Genomic DNA, 16,389 nt, shown 5'->3' on the forward strand with positions numbered 1-16,389 from the left:
GTCAGGTGGTATTTACCTGTACGCTAGGCTGCTGCAAACATACACAGCCGCAAATAGCTGGTTACTACCCCCAGGCGCCTGCTTCCTGTCAATCGCCTTGCGAGCGGTGTGCAAATAGAAAAAGAAGCAGGATTTCGTTGCTGGAAGCCGTCGCACACGCGTATTGCGGCCCATAGGCATGCGCAGTTCATTGATAATCGGACACTGTGCATTCAGGTCTGAATATGACCCAGAAGCCCCAGTAATTGTAAACTATATTTACAGGATTGGTAAGTGTGAGCTGGGAATACTGGGACTGGCGCTAGTTCCCGCTTGGTACCAGTCCAGCTCTCACAATTACATGACAATAAACTTTTGTGTTACTGTCCAGAAACCGTCCACACAAAATTACCATTCAAACACAGTTTGGAAATGGTAACAAAGTTGTTGTGGCTTGCTACAGTTACTCTGCATATACCGGGAGCCTTTGCGTCATGTCTCACTGCTACATGGCTACATGATGCTACTTGGTCATATAACAGTCACTGTTCTATGTGATATACATGTAAAATGTAGCATTCGATTTACTTACTGATTTCACGGATCAGTCTCGTATACACTTCACGTATACACTTCAGCGTCAACTGGAACACACCACAGCTTGTAGCTGTGGTGTGTTCCAGTTGCCGATGAAGTGTATCCATCGCTGCCCACCATACCAGCTGATTGGCACTTGTACTCCAGGCTAATACTTATACCTCTCCCCAGCTACCCCAAACACCTAGCTGGAGATGAGAGTGGACTAAGTTGAATACCTATCAAAAGGCTAAAAAACCTTGGAAAATCATTACAGCCTGAAGCCTTATTACATGAGCGGGACTGGTAACTATGAAATATGCCTTGCCTAAATTATGCCAATATTGAAAAATGAGCCATTTTAGTCCAAAAACATATGCCAAGCATTTTTCTGTTTTATGTTGTATGTTTTGTCTGTTGATTGTTGTTCATGAAGTGCACTTCTCTGAGAATTGTTAAAACAATTTTACTGATTATATGATTGCTTTATATATTTTTTAATAAAATATTCCTACTAAGGAAACTCGCAATTTGTCATCCTCTTTTGAACATAGCTGCGCTCCTTGGTAATGCATGTAAGCCCAGGAAGCATGCATTTTTTCTAATTCATTCTGTCTATACAGAGGTACACAACCTCTGATAACAAGGAGCTGCAACTGTGGTCAAGCAATTTATTATTAGTGTGCCTATTCCTTCTACCCTACCAGCGCTCCGAGGTGACCCCAGGGTCACAAATCTAGAGCTTTTACAAGCTTAGTTCCCCTTTTCTGTACCTGTTCCAATTAATTTTTTAAGGTGCGGTGCCCAGAACTGAACACAGCATTCCAAGTGTGGTCTCACCAATGCCTTGTAAAGGGGCACTATCACATTGGCATCCTTTGAATCCATACCCCTATTTAATGCATGCCAGTGTCCGGTTTGCTTTTGCTGCTGCACTTGAGCAGTGAGCACTATTACCCATTTTTTCATCTATACTGACCCCCAAGTCCTTCTCTACAGCAGAATTCCCTATAATAACTCTATTTAGCCTATAAGTAGCTTGTTCATTTTTGTTCCCAAAGACAATGCTTGGGTAACTTATGTCATCAACAGTGGTCCTATGACATAAATCAATATATTCAAATGCATATCTTCAGTAACATGTTATTATTCTAATCTGTTGGAGTCCATCGATAGCAACTGTAAATAATCCTCTCTCATATCCTACATATTAAATTGAGTATAACTTTTAATGTGACAGAAGGGGGGGGGGGGGGGATTGAAAGAGAGGGGGGGGGGGTTTGAGTGTACATTGACTTCCTCAGGAAAAATACAATTTAGCTGAATATTTCAAAATCCAACTAAGGTGGTAATGCGGCAAGGTATTGGTGTGTGTGGGGGGGGGGGGGGGGGGGGGGAGGGGGTAGTACGAAAGTCTCAGCATCAAGAAGTGAGAATGCGACCAGATAGTATGTCTATGTTGGAACAATACCATACCTTTCCAACTGTCACGATTATAGCGGGACAGTCCCGATTTTCGGGTCCTGTCCCGCTGTCCCACCCGCGGCAGGCATTGTCCCACTGCGGGGGGTGGCAGTTGGGAGATCCCCCAATCTAATAGAATAGACGCTGTGCGCATGCGCACAGCGTCTATTCTCGTATGAAAATGAGGTTGCGGCTATTTAGCATAAGCCGCACCCTCATTTGCATACACCCCGCCCCCTTTTAGGGCGCTCGCGCGGTCCCCAACACAGAAGTTGGGAGCTATGCAATAGTAAACCAGTTGGAAATATCAAAGGAAATTTACATTTTATTTCTCAGGTCAGCGTCTAGTGTAGATATATTGGCGTTCCATTTCTTCTCAGATTTGTGGGATTCGCTGGGACGGCTCAACAACCATGTTTTCCTATGGAAGTATAAGTGTTGTATCATCACATTATGGAGTTAAAGTACGGAAGGAGCTGGCTTTACTGTCCAATGTTTCAATATAAGTTTTTTTGCGATTGTAAACAACATGGAGAACATGGACAGGAGAGACTTGATGTTATCAACACTTGACCATTCAATGAATTAAGACAGAGGCTTGCCAGAGGTGATGGGAGCAGAGACAATGAGAAATTTGAATTAATAAAAAGGTATTACTTACTCCAGAAGCGCCGAATCTTGGGACAATCCCAAAAGCAGAGCAGTACAGGTTGGCATGGGATCTCCCGCACCTGGAGCATGATGCGTCAGCAGAAGTGTCGAAGTGAGCTCAGACAGAGGGTGGCATGTATGCATACCTCCCAACTGTCACGATTACAGCGGGACAGTCCCGATTTTCGGGTCCTGTCCCGCTGTACCACCCGCGGCAGGCATTGTCCCGCTGCGGGGGGTGGCAGTTGGGAGACCCCCCAATCTAATAGAATAGACGCTGTGCACAGCATCTATTCTCGTATGAAAATTAGGTCGCGGCTAATTAGCTTAAGCCCCGCCCTCATTTGATACGCCCCGCCTCCTTTTCGGGCGCTCGCGTGGCGAGTGTCCCTATTTCCCCAACACAGAAGTTGGGAGGTATGTGTATGCCCTGTGAATTGTTCTGAAATGATCCTCCTGCAGATAGGCTGAGCCTAGTGTCCGCATTAGGGAAGTAAAATTATTTAGGTACTTGTTTCCTAGCACGGCCACAATCTTATGGATCGTGTACCTTTAAGTTAAGGTACACGATCCACACGATGGACCCGATTTCCTTTGAAATCAGGTCCATTTTGCCGGCTAGGACACAATATCGGGGGCATCGCGTCGGTCGGGACCATTAACATTGGTCCCGACGCGACCGACGCAATGCCCCCGATTTTTCCATAGGCTTCAATGTTAAAAAATATTTTAACATTGAAATCGTGTCGGGAAAGGTAAAATATCGGGGGCATCGCGTCGGTCGGGACCATTAACATTGGTCCCGACGCGATGCCCCCGATTTTTCCATAGGCTTCAATGTTAAAATATTTTTTAACATTGAAATCGTGAGAAAATGTGTAAAATGTGAAATGGGCCAATATGACCCATTTCACATTATAGATGTCCCCGTCGTCACCCCACGATAGACGCCAACCCGAAGCGTGGCGAGCGCAGCGAGCCCGCGAGGGGCGGCGGTGCGCGTCCTCCGACCTTTTCATTCCCCTACTATCCACGTCGGCGTGGAGTTGAGAATAGAATAGTGCCCGAGCCCGAAGCGTGGCGAGCGCAGCGAGCCCCGCGAGGGGACGCGTATAACTTCACAGGTATACGCGTCCCCTCCCAGGGACCCGATTTACATTTCATTCAATCAAAAAACGGGTCGAAAATCGGTCGGTCGCGTCGATCGCATCGCATGCGATGCGATCGACCCGATTTTTCCGACACGACCACCCCGATGTAAATCGGTGTGGCCGTGCTAGGAAACAAGTACCATTATTTATTAGCATATCTATGAATGTAATTCTCGGTATGTCTGCTTGCCATGCACCGGCAAGCTTAGTTAGGCACGATTTTGAGGGGATGTTAACAGGCTATAAACATGCTTTAATTTGTAGGGTAATCTCGTCCATTTGTGGAGTAACCTAGCTACAGGGGAGGATGTTGCTGGTAGATAGGCATTTAATGATAACAAATTTATATAGTGGCGTGTCTAGAGATACATAGAAAAATGTGAATTTGGTAGATCATAGGTCTCCCTCAGATCGGAAAAAGAGAGGACATTGCCCCCTGGGTCAAATATCTGGCTTGCCGCACATAGCAGTAGTACATTTATTTATAAGGTGCCACAAAGTGTCCGCAGTGTCGTACATAGCAAACAAAAAACAAATTACAAGGTAACGTACAGGGGTAGTTGATAAAATACAGCATAAATAGGAGTATAGCTGGTAGAACTAAAATCAGCATCAGTTCAAAAGTAGGTGGTGAAATTGTCGAGGAGACTGAAGATGAAGTAGAGGAAGGAAAAAACAGGGCAGGAGCACAGGTGAGGTAAAGAGGTAGGGTGAGTGCGTGAGGAAGGAGGACTCTACTCATAAGAGTTAACATACTAAAAGGAGGTGGGTGGACGAACGAAAAACAATATGATAAGTAGGAACGGATGGGAATGGATGGAGGGGTGGGGTAGGCAGGATAGGGCATCATAGGCCTCTAGCTTTCCATTGTAGGAAGAATGAGTTGGTGAGAGAGGGAGGGAATGAAGGATTGCTCCATAAAGTGAGGTAGCAAGTGGCAGAGTGATTACCAGGTAGCTCTTTAAATAGTTTAATACAATTTAGGTAAGTATCATGAGATAAGGGATGGTTTAAGCTATGAGATGGGATAAGGGATTTTTTTTGAGTGTAATAGTGCATTCAAGGAGTAAGGTCGGAATAATTCTGAATCTAGGGGAAGATCAGTATAGGTGCAGAATCCAATCAGCAGCGCATCTAGTCAAGATAGCTATTGAATATGAAGAGAAATATGGTGTTCCAGAGCCACCATTCAGTTTGTCCATAATTAGTTTCGAGTGTGCAAATTTTGTTTTTTTATCATGCCATAGAAAATGGGTAATAGCTTTCCTGAGTCAATATTCGTCAGATTGTAAAATTTTGAAGGGGAGGAGTTGCATAATGTACAGAACTTTAGGAAAAATTACAGATTTAACCACAGCGATCCTACCCATTAGAGAATAGAAGAGAATCAACTTTATTGGCCATTTATGCTTGCTCACACTAGGATTTTTGTTGTGGATTACAGTGAAGCATCAAGCAGGGATGAAAGGGGGGGGGGAGACATTACATATATTACATAAAGACATTACATGCATTCCATTTCTTGCTATGACTATGGTGGTCAGGTCGCCCAGTAGGGACATGTTGTTTGGCTGTTGATACTGGGATTGCATTTGCTTTGATTGGATTGTTCAGGTGATGGAAGGCTAATGGAAAGAAGCTTCTCGCGGATCTGGCCATTTTGGCGGGGACAGACCTGAACTGTCTTCCGGATGGTAGGATGTCGAACAGGTTGTGACCGGGATGCAGCTTGTCCTTCGTGATCTTCTCAGCGCGTTTCCTTACCCTGGATGAGAACAGATCCCTTATCGGGGGGGAGGTCGGTCCCTATGATCCTTTCTGCAGTCTTCACTACCCTCTGCAGTTTTTGTTTGTCGTTCTCACTTGCGCCACCGTACCAGATTGTGATCAAGGAACATAAGACAGACTCCACGATGGCAGTGTAGAATATGCACAGCAGCTCCTTTAGAGCCAATGGGAGATCATGCCAACCTTGTAATTTTATAATACTTTTAGATATAGTAGCTTTAAAGTTTAAATCGTACAATTTATTAACATCTCCTGCTACCTGGATACCGAGGTATTTGAAATGGGACTTAGTGATTTTAAAAGGGAAGGAGGTGAGTGACAAGGGTGAAGATGTATGATTGGAGCGTATGGGTAGATGTTCAGATTTGGAAAGATTTATTTTGTAACCTGCTGTCAAGCCAAATTCTTCAATTAAACGGAGCCCTTCCTGGATGGAGGGGATGGGGTCTGAGATAAATAATAGCATGTCATCTGCAAATAGAGAAACTTTGATCTCTCTATTCCCATATCGAATGCCCCTATACTTTGGTTAATTCCAAAGTGCCATTGCTAATGGTTCCAGGGCTATTGCAAAAAGTAATGGTGATAATGGGCAGCCTTGTCTGGTACCCCTTTCTATCTTGAAGTAGTCTGAGAGGAAACCGTTACAGAAAATCTGTGACATAGGGGGATATTCAATCCCCGGCGAGCATCTCCCGTCGAGGAGATGCATGCCGGGCCCTACTCAATGCTGTCTTCCCCGACAGCATTGAGCAGGGTTTCTCGGCAGAATGAGCCCGACATCACAAGCTGTCGGGCTCGTTCTGCCGAGAACGGGCGGTAAGTGACGAGCTGCCGGCTGCAGCTCGCCTCTTCCCGGCCGCAACTCGGGCCACGCCCCCTTCTCGGTCCCTGGCAGGCGGGACATTGAATCCCGCCTACATGTTCTCGGTCGAGCTGACCGAGAACGGGACTGGGTCACGGCAGTCGAGCAAGCTCGACTGCCGTGACCCTCACATTGAATACCCCCCATAGGGTTTTGGTAAAGTGTATGTAATATTTGTATGAACATCTCCGGGAAACCAAAGCACTTCAAAGTATGTGTTAGGAGTCCCAGTGGACTGCATGACTAGAAGTAATGGTACTTGCTGGAGGAACAGACAAACGGAGGCAGGATGGATGAAACTCACTGTATTAGCAGGATCATAAATCAGGAACAGGTCCAGGTATCAGAACAGGAACAGGTACAGGTATCAGAACAGGAACAGGTATTAGGAATCAGGTATCAGGCAAGCTATAGCAGTACAGACATGGCATCAGGCAAGCTATAGCAGTACAGACACTGGCCCTGAGCTCAGGCCAAATGCAGTTTTTAAACCAGAGCAGACCAATCACTGCAGCACACAGAGACAGGCCCCTTAATGATCAATATGTGCTGCAGCTTGGAATGGCATTCTGAGAACAGCCCAGTCCAGCTGATTACACCAGCTGGAATTGCTCTCAGAAACCACAGATCTGCAGGCAGAACCCAACAGCAGCACCTCTGGCCACCCACAGGTACTGCAGACCAAGAAATGATAGCAACACCTCTGGCCACACAGAGGTGCTGCAAGGTGAATATAACAACATCAGCACCTCTGTGCAACCAGAGGCACCACAGACCAAACAATGACAGCAGCACCTCTGGACAAACAGAGGTACTGCAAGGTGAACATGACAACAGCAGCACCTCTGTAACCAGAGGCACTGCAGACCAAACAAGACATGAATGGCAGTCCTGACAAGGGCCCAGCTAGTTGGGTCATCGGGCCAATCTCCAAGCGAGGAAATGCACATGCAGGCCTGGATAGTTAGATCCCCGGGACTGTCTCAGAGGATATGAACATGCAGGGCCCTATAGTTGGGTCAACAGGCCAATCTCAGAGCAGGGCCTTGCTAGTTGAGTCTCCAGGCCAGTCTCAGAGGCTATGCACACGCAGGGCCAAGCTAATTGGGTCACAGGCCAGGCTCAGAGAAGGGCCCGGATAGTTGGGTCACCAGGCTAGTCTTATGCACACACAGGGCCTGGCAAATTGGGTCACCGGGTCAGTCTCATAGGATATGCAGATGCAGGGCCCAGCTACTTCGGTCAACAGGCCAGTCTCCGAGGATATGTGTAAGCAGGGCATGGCTAGTTGGGTCACCAGACCAGTCTCAGATGATTATCATATGCAGGGTTCAGCTATTTGGGTCACCGGGCCAGGACTAGAAGAAAAGGATACGCTGGGACCAGCAAGTTGGGCTATCGGGCCAGTCTCAGAGGATACGCCACGCAGGACTTGGATGGTTGGGTCCCCGTGACTGCCTCAGAGGATATGCAAATGTAGGGCCTGGCTAGTTGGGTCACCATGCCAGTCTCAGAGGATATGCACATGCAGAGCCCAGCTAGTTGGGTCACCAAGCCATTCTCAGAGCAGGGCCCAGCTAGTTGGGTGACCGGGACAGTTTTAGAGGATATGCACATGCAGGGTCCAGTTATTTGGGTCACCAGGCCAGTCTCAGAGGATATGCAGATGCAGGGCCCAGCTAGTTGTGTCCCCAGGCCAGTCTCAGATGATATGCGTAAGCAGAGCATGGCTAGTTGGGTCACCGGACCAGTCTCAGATGATAATCACACGCAGGGCTCAGCTAGTTGGGTCACCGGGCCAGTCTTCGAGGATATGCACATGCAGGGACCAGCTTGTTGGTCAACGGAACTGTCTCAAAGGATATGCACATGCAGGGTCCGGCTATGTGGGTCACCAAAACTGTCTCAAAGGATATGCACATTCAGGGCCCGGCTAGTTGGGTCCCCGGAACTGTCTCAGAGGATATGCAAATGCAAGGCCTGTCCAGTTGGGTCACTGGGATTGTCTCAGAAGATATGCAGATGCAGGGCCCGGCTAGTTGGGTCCATGGAATTTCTCAGAGGATATGCAGATGCAGGGCCCAGCTAGTTGGGTCACCAGGACCGTCTTAGAGGATATGCACACGCAGGGCCCGGCTAGTTGGGTCACCATGCCAGTCTCAGATGATATGCACACACATGGCCTGACTAGTTGGGTCACCGGGCCAGTCTCAGAGGTTATGCATATGCAGGGCCTGGTTAGTTGGGTCCCCTGGACTGTCTTAGAGAATATGCAAACATAGGGCCCGGCTAGTTGGGTCCCCTGTAGTGTCTTAGAGGATATGCAAATGCATGAATCGGCTAGTTGGGTAATGCGGGCAGTCTCAGAGTATATGCACACGCTTGGCCTGACAAGTCTGGTCACTGGGTCAGTCTCAGAGGATATTCATATGCAGGCCCTGGCTAGTTGGGTTCCCAGGACTGTCTTAGAACATATGCAAATGCAGGGCCTGGCTAGTTGGTACACCGGGCCAGTCTCAGAGAATAGGAGAAAACATGGCTCAGCTATATCGGTCACGGGGAAAGTCCCAGAGGACATGCTTAAACAGGGTTCAGCTAGTTGGGTCACCGGGCCAGTCTCAGAGGATATGCACATGCAGGGCTCAGCTAGTGGGGCTACCAAGCCAGTATCTGAGAAAATGCACATGCAAGTCCCGTATAGTTGGGTCCCTGGGACTATCTCATAGGATATGCACATGCAGGGCCTCGCTAGTTGGGTCCCCGGGACGGCGTCAGAGTATATGGACATGCAGGGCCTGGCTAGTTGGGTTACTGGGCCAGTCTTCAAGGATATGCACATGCAGGGCCCAGCTAGTTGGATCCCCAGGACTGTCTCAGAGGATATGCACATGCAGGGCCCGGCTAGATGTGTCCCCGGGACTGTCTCAGAAGATATGCACACGCAGGGCCTGGCTAGTTGGGTCACTAGGCCAGTCTCAGAGGTAATTCACACACAAGGCCCAGCTAGTTGGGTCACCATGTCAGTATCAGAGGATATGCAAATGCAGGGCCCAGCTAGTAAGATCACCAGGCCTGTCTCAGAGGATATGCACACACAGGGCACGGCTAGTTGGGTCCCCGGACTGTCTCAGAGAATATGCACATGCAGAGCCTGGCTAGTTGGGTTCCCAGGACTATCTCAGAGGATATGCACACGCAGGACCTGGCTAGTTGGGTCACCGGGACAGTCTCAGAGGATATGCACATGCAGGGCCTGGCCATATGGGTCACCAGATGTCTCAGAGGATATGCACACACATGGCCTGGCTAGTTGTGTCACTGAGACTGTCTCAGAGGATATGCACACACAGGGCCCGGCTAGTTGGGTCACCATGCCAGTTTCAGAGGATATGCACACACAGGGCCCTGCTAGTTGGGTCACCATGCCAGTTTCAGAGAATATGCACACACAGGGCCTTGATAGTTGGGTCACCGGGACTGTCTCAGAGGATATGCACATGCAGGACCTGGCTAGTTGTGTCACTGAGACTGTCTCAGAGGATATGCACACACAGGGCCCGGCTAGTTGGGTCACCATGCCAGTTTCAGAGGATATGCACACACAGGGCCCTGCTAGTTGGGTCACCATGCCAGTTTCAGAGAATATGCACACACAGGGCCTTGATAGTTGGGTCACCGGGACTGTCTCAGAGGATATGCACATGCAGGGCCTGGCTAGTTGGGTCACCAGCTGTCTCAGAGGATATGCACACACATGGCCTGGCTAGTTGGGTCACTGAGACTGTCTCAGAGGATATACACACACAGGGCCCGGCTAGTTGGGTCACCATGTCAGTTTCAGAGGATATGCACACACAGGGCCCGGCTAGTTGGGTTACCATGCCAGTTTCAGAGGATATGCACACACAGGGCCTGGATAGTTGGGTCACCAGGCCAGTTTCAGAGGATATGCCCACACAGGGACAGGGTAGTTGGGTCACGGGCCAGTCTCAGAAGATATGCACATGTACAGTCCAGCTAGTTGGGGCACCATGACAGTATCAGAGGATATGCACATGCAGGGCCCATCTAGTTAGATCACCAGGCCTGTCTCAGAGGATATGCACACACACAGGGCCTGGATAGTCATGTCACCTGGCTGGTCTCAGAGGATATTCCTAAGCAGGGCAAGGCAAATTAGGACACCGGGCCAGTCTCAGAGGATAAACATAAGTGGGACATGGCTAGTCGGGTCACCGGGACAGTATCAGAGGATATGCCTTAGCAGGGCCTGGCTAGTTGGGTCATCTGCCAATCTCAGAGGATATGCGATGGCTAATTGGGTCATCGGGCCAGTTACAGAGGATATACACACACAGGGTCCGGCTAGTTGGGTCATTGGGCAGTCTCAGAGGATATGCGTAAGCAGGGCTGAGCTAGCTGGGCAATCGGGCCAGTCTCAGAGGAATTGCAAACACAGGGCCCGGCTAGCTGGGTCATCAGCCATTCTCAAAGGATGTCGGGCCTGGCTTGTTCGGTAACTGGGCCAGTCTCCGAGGATATGCACACGCAGGGCCTGACTAGTTGGGTCCCCGGAACTGTCTCAGAGGATATGCACACACAGGGCTCAGCTAGTGTGTTCACCAAGCCAGTATTGGAGAAAATGCACACGCAAGTCCCGGATAGTTGGGTCACCGGGACTATCTCATAGGATATGCACACGCAGGGCCTGGCTAGTTGGGTCCCCGGGACTGTGTCAGAGTATATGGACATGCAGGGCCTGGCTAGTTGGGTTACTGGGACAGTCTCAGAGGATATGCACATACAAGGCCCAGCTAGTTGGGTCACGGGCCAGTATCAGTGGATATGCAAACATAAGGCCCAGCTAGTTAGATCACCAGGCCTGTCTCAGAGGATATGCACACACAGGGCCTGGGTAGTTGGGTCACGGGCCAGTCTGAGGATATGCACATGCACAGCCCAGCTAGTTGGGTCACCATGTCAGTATCAGAGGATATGTACACACAGGGCCCGGATAGTCATGTAACCCGGCCGGTCTCAGAGGATATGCCTAAGCAGGGCCCGGCTAATTAGGACACTCGGCCAGTCTCAGAAGATATACGTAAGTGGGACATGGCTAGTCGGGTCACCGGGACAGTATCAGAGGATATGCCTTAGCAGGGCCTGGCTAGTTGGATCACCGGGCCAGTATCAGAGGATATGCACATGTAGAGCCTGGCTAGTTGGGACATCTGCCAATCTCAGAGGATATGCGTAAACAGGGCCTGGCTAGTTGGGTCATCGGGCCAGTCACAGAGGATATGCACACACAGGGCCCGGCTAGTTGGGTCATCGGGCAGTCTCAGAGGATATGCGTAAGCAGGGCTGAGCTAGCTGGGTTATCAGGCCAGTCTCAGAGGAATTGCAAACACAGGGCCCGGCTTGCATCAGAGTATATGGACATGCAGGGCCTGGCTAGTTGGGTTACTGGGCCAGTCTTCAAGGATATGCACATGCAGGGCCCAGCTAGTTGGATCCCCGGGACTGTCTCAGAAGATATGCACACGCAGGGCCTGGCTAGTTGGGTCACTAGGCCAGTCTCAGAGGTAATGCACACACAAGGCCCAGCTAGTTGGGTCACCATGCCAGTATCAGAGGATATGCAAATGCAGGGCCCAGCTAGTTAGATCACCAGGCCTGTCTCAGAGGATATGCACACACAGGGCATGGCTAGTTGGGTCCCCGGGACTGTCTCAGAGAATATGCACATGCAGAGCCTGGCTAGTTGGGTTCCCAGGACTGTCTCAGAGGATATGCACACGCAGGACCTGGCTAGTTGGGTCAACGGGACTGTCTCAGAGGATATGCACATGCAGGGCCTGGCTAGTTGGGTCACCAGCTGTCTCTACTGCTCCTTTTACAAGATAATCTGGGTAGCCTCGTGAAATGAAAGCTTTACCCAGATCTTGGGCCTGATTTTCAAATGAATGTAGGTCTGAGCAATTGCGTCTCAATCGAAGCATTTGCCCCTTAGGAATATTTTTATTCCAGGATGGATGATGCATACTGTTATAATGTAGATAAGAATTTGTGTTTACTTCTTTTCTAAAATTCGAGGTAAAGATTTGACCATTATTAATTGTAAGACTAATGTCCAGGAAATCTTAGTTTGGTGAAAAGAGTGAGTGAATTTAAGATTAAAACAATTAGAATTCAGATGTGAAACAAAAGAAAGTGCTGTGGAATAGTCCCCATCCCAAATGATAAATAAATCATCAATGTACCGGCCATAGAGGACCAGGTTCGCCCCCCAGCCGCCACCCCACACGAGGTCATGTAGAGGTTGGCATAGCTGGGTGCAAACCTGGTCCCCATGGCCATCCCCATCGTTTGAAGAAAGAAAGTGCCAAGAAATGTGAAGTAATTATGACTTAAAATAAATTTAATAGAATCCAGAATGAATTGAGTGTGCTCCACACTGAGGTCATCGTCATGAATCAGTCTTTTCCCCATGACTTCAATACCCAACTGATGGGGAATGTTTGAATAAAGACTCTGCACGTCAAGAGTCATAAAGGCGTAAGAATCTTTCCATTCAATTTGACTTATTAGATTTAAGAAATGGGTGGTATCTTTAATATATGACCTCAGTGTGGACACCTGAAGGTAAGTGTCAACGTAGTGAGATAGATTAGAAGATAAGGACCCAACACCCGAAATAATAGGACGACCCGGGGTGCAGTGAGGGATTTGTGAATTTTTGGGAGATGGTAGTATACCGAAATGACTGCATGTTCTACATACAAGAAGCGATGTTCTTCCTTTGATATGATATTAATCAACAAAGCTTGATCAAGTAAAGATTCTAGTTCTCTAGTAAATTCTAGAGTTGGATCTGTCGGCAGTCTCCGGTAAGTACTGTCATCCTCCAACTGTCTTAGTGCTTCCTGTACATAGTCTGTTCTGTCTTGAATGATGATCCCCCCCCCCTTGTCGGCCTGTTTTATTACAACCGACGTATCCTTCATCAGTTTATCAAGAAGATATTTATCATACCTTGTAAAATTACCTTTGTTTTTTTTCTTATTGGTCGTTGAACATAGTGTCTTAAAATCATCCAATGTTAGTTTATAAAAACTCTCTATGTAAGTCCCTTTTGCCTTTATAGGAAAGAACTCTGATTTTAATTAATTTAATTGAGGTTTTATCAATGTCGAAATACTTTTTGTGCTCAGTCATCCCTGTATTCTCCTCTAGGAGTGTTACTAGTGTTTCTAATGCTTCATCGTCATGACTATCTAAAAGAATGGGAATTGAATTCTCTCCAAGCTTATCTAGTTTCTTATTAGTAAAATACTTTTGTCTGCAAAGTGTGCGTATATATCTGTTTAATTCCACAAATAGGGTAAACAGATTAGCAGGAGTGGATGGGGAAAATTTGAGGCCTTTGCATAGTAGTTTTGTTTCGTCGGGGCTGAGGGTTTTGGAGGATAAATTATAGATCACTTTCTCCTTCTCATCCCCCTCCATATCTCTAAATTCTTTAGCTTTTTGTTTCCTTAGTTGAACCTTCTTGCCCCCCCTTCCCCCTCTATACTTCAGAATCTTCTCCTTTTGGGGGTCCCTTCTTGGTGATTTTTCCCTATCTGGGTGTTTCGTCTCTCTAAAAATTCATTCCTTTCGTTATGAGTACTGGTTCTGTTTAGTTCTTTTGGAACGAGTGATGATACGTCACCTCCGGCATCTCGCCAGAGAGGATTACTGACGAATGACGATACGTCACTTCCGACAGCTTAATACAAAGGACTACAAACATGCCGCTAATTATATGCAACGAATGATGAGTTGCTATAGAGATTACTAAATACACTAAGCGTCCAATGGCTAAAGGATTGCGTAACGTCATTTCCGGTCAATGGTAAACTATTCACTGGATGGTTTTTAGATTCAGAAGCGATCAGTATGTTTTTTCTGGGGGCATTACGCCCTATATAGCCACAAACAATCCGACAAATGAATGTCTAGGTGAGAGTGTTCATTGATAGATATGCTTATGTAAAAACGAACAGAGACTTTGTGTTATGACATTGCTGACCCGGAAACAAATATACCAATAAAAGGTCAACTCCGATTTCTCTTAATATATTTTTTATTTTTCTTATTGTAATATATATATATATATATATATATATGATTTCATTGTATTAGTGCTTTATAAATAACAACATCTCCGAGCAAGTATCAATATGTTTTTGTATATATTAAGTGCATGTATCAATAATTTATGCAAATGTCCCATACAGGAAGTAGGGTATATAAATGAGGACTTCCTCAGTCAGAGTACACCTTGAAAAAGCTGTGAGTCAACACAGCAAAACGCGTTGGTGTTTGTTGGACCCCAAGTGGAGAGAGAAAGTATTAACCAGTCCCCACCAGAAATCTTTGACTACCTGCTGAATTCATCTGATCCCGTCCTAATAATACCCATTGAGGCCTATGACCATTTGAAACCCTGGACATTGTTTTGCCCTGCAGAAAAGGTATCCCGGGCTGGCTAGTTAACATCTTTGCCAACGGGTCAACACCTAGGCATCCATCAGGAGATCCACAAATCTGCTTATAACGGACTGCCTCTGGACAACCTTTTGGACACAAGTCTTTGATCAGTGCAGGTCATATCAACTCCCTACTGGTGACTGTAACAACCACCCTCTTTCCCTAGGTCCTAAAGTTTTAACATTTATTTTTCATGTGATTATGTATGTTAGTACTATTTTTAATGTGTTATTAAATATTTTATTCATTTGAATTGATACATGCACTACAATTGGTGTTTTTGAGTGCCGCTTCTCCCTCTTTTTCTGTTTTTTATCTTTATTGTTTGGGGAATTGACCATCCCCTGAAGCGGCAGCTCTTTAAAGGAGACTAACCTATATAGGCGCTCTAAAAGATCAACCTTGGTTGATCATTACACAGTAACTTCCATGCACAAAGAGACTCTCCAGTAGCCTCCAAATTTTCAAGCATTCCCTGAAAACTCACCTCTTCAGGCAAGCCTATCATATTTAAGTTCCATACGCATAACCATCTGAGGCACTTTTGTATTATATAGCTTCCCTTCTGGACCGACAAGCTATGCTATTACTGGTGCCTGTCCTTGTGTTTCCCTCCTATGTCCCTATAGATTGTAAGCTTGCAGCAATTGTAAAGCGCAATGGAATCTGATGCGCTAAAGAAACTGTGAAAAAATAAATAAAAAATAAATACAACTCAGTAGTGAGGGATATATATCATAATATAATGTACACCTAAGTAGGGATTCGGCATGAAAAGCCGGCGGTCGGGATCCCGGCGTTCAAAATCCCGACGCCGGAATCCCGAACGCCGAAATCCCGACAAGGGGGGGACGTGGATCGCCCCCCCCTTGCGGGCTCGCTGCGCTCGCCACGCAACGGGCCCGGTGCCTCGCTACGCTCGGCACACTCATTTATTCTCCCTCCGAGGGTGTCATGGACACCCACGGGGGGAGAAAGTGTCGGGATTTCGGCGTTCGGGATTCCAGCGTCGGAATTTTGAACACCGGGAACCCGACCGCCGGGATTTAAACTGCATCCCCTAAGTCAGGGGTGTCAAACACAAGGCCCGCGGGCCAAATCTGGCCCGCCAGACCTCTTTATGTGGCCCGCAGCCGCCGCCAGCCTTCACCTTTTATTCTCGATTTTTTTTTTAAACAAGAAAGCCGCCTCTTCAGCGCATGCGCGGCAGCCTACAAGCCAGAGAACGTCTGCCCTCTAGCGCAGTGCCGCCGGTCGTCAACCCCTCCTCCGCTCCCACCTGCTGTATAGGAGCCAGAGAGAGGAAAGAGCAGGTGCGTCGTGGTGAATGGTGCTGCTGCTGCTGTGCGCTCCAGGTCACTTACTGCTGAGTGTGCACTG

The sequence above is a fragment of the Crinia signifera genome, chromosome 11, assembly GCF_055691185.1.
Source record: "Crinia signifera chromosome 11, ASM5569118v1, whole genome shotgun sequence".
In the NCBI taxonomy this organism is placed as follows: Eukaryota; Metazoa; Chordata; class Amphibia; order Anura; family Myobatrachidae; genus Crinia; species Crinia signifera.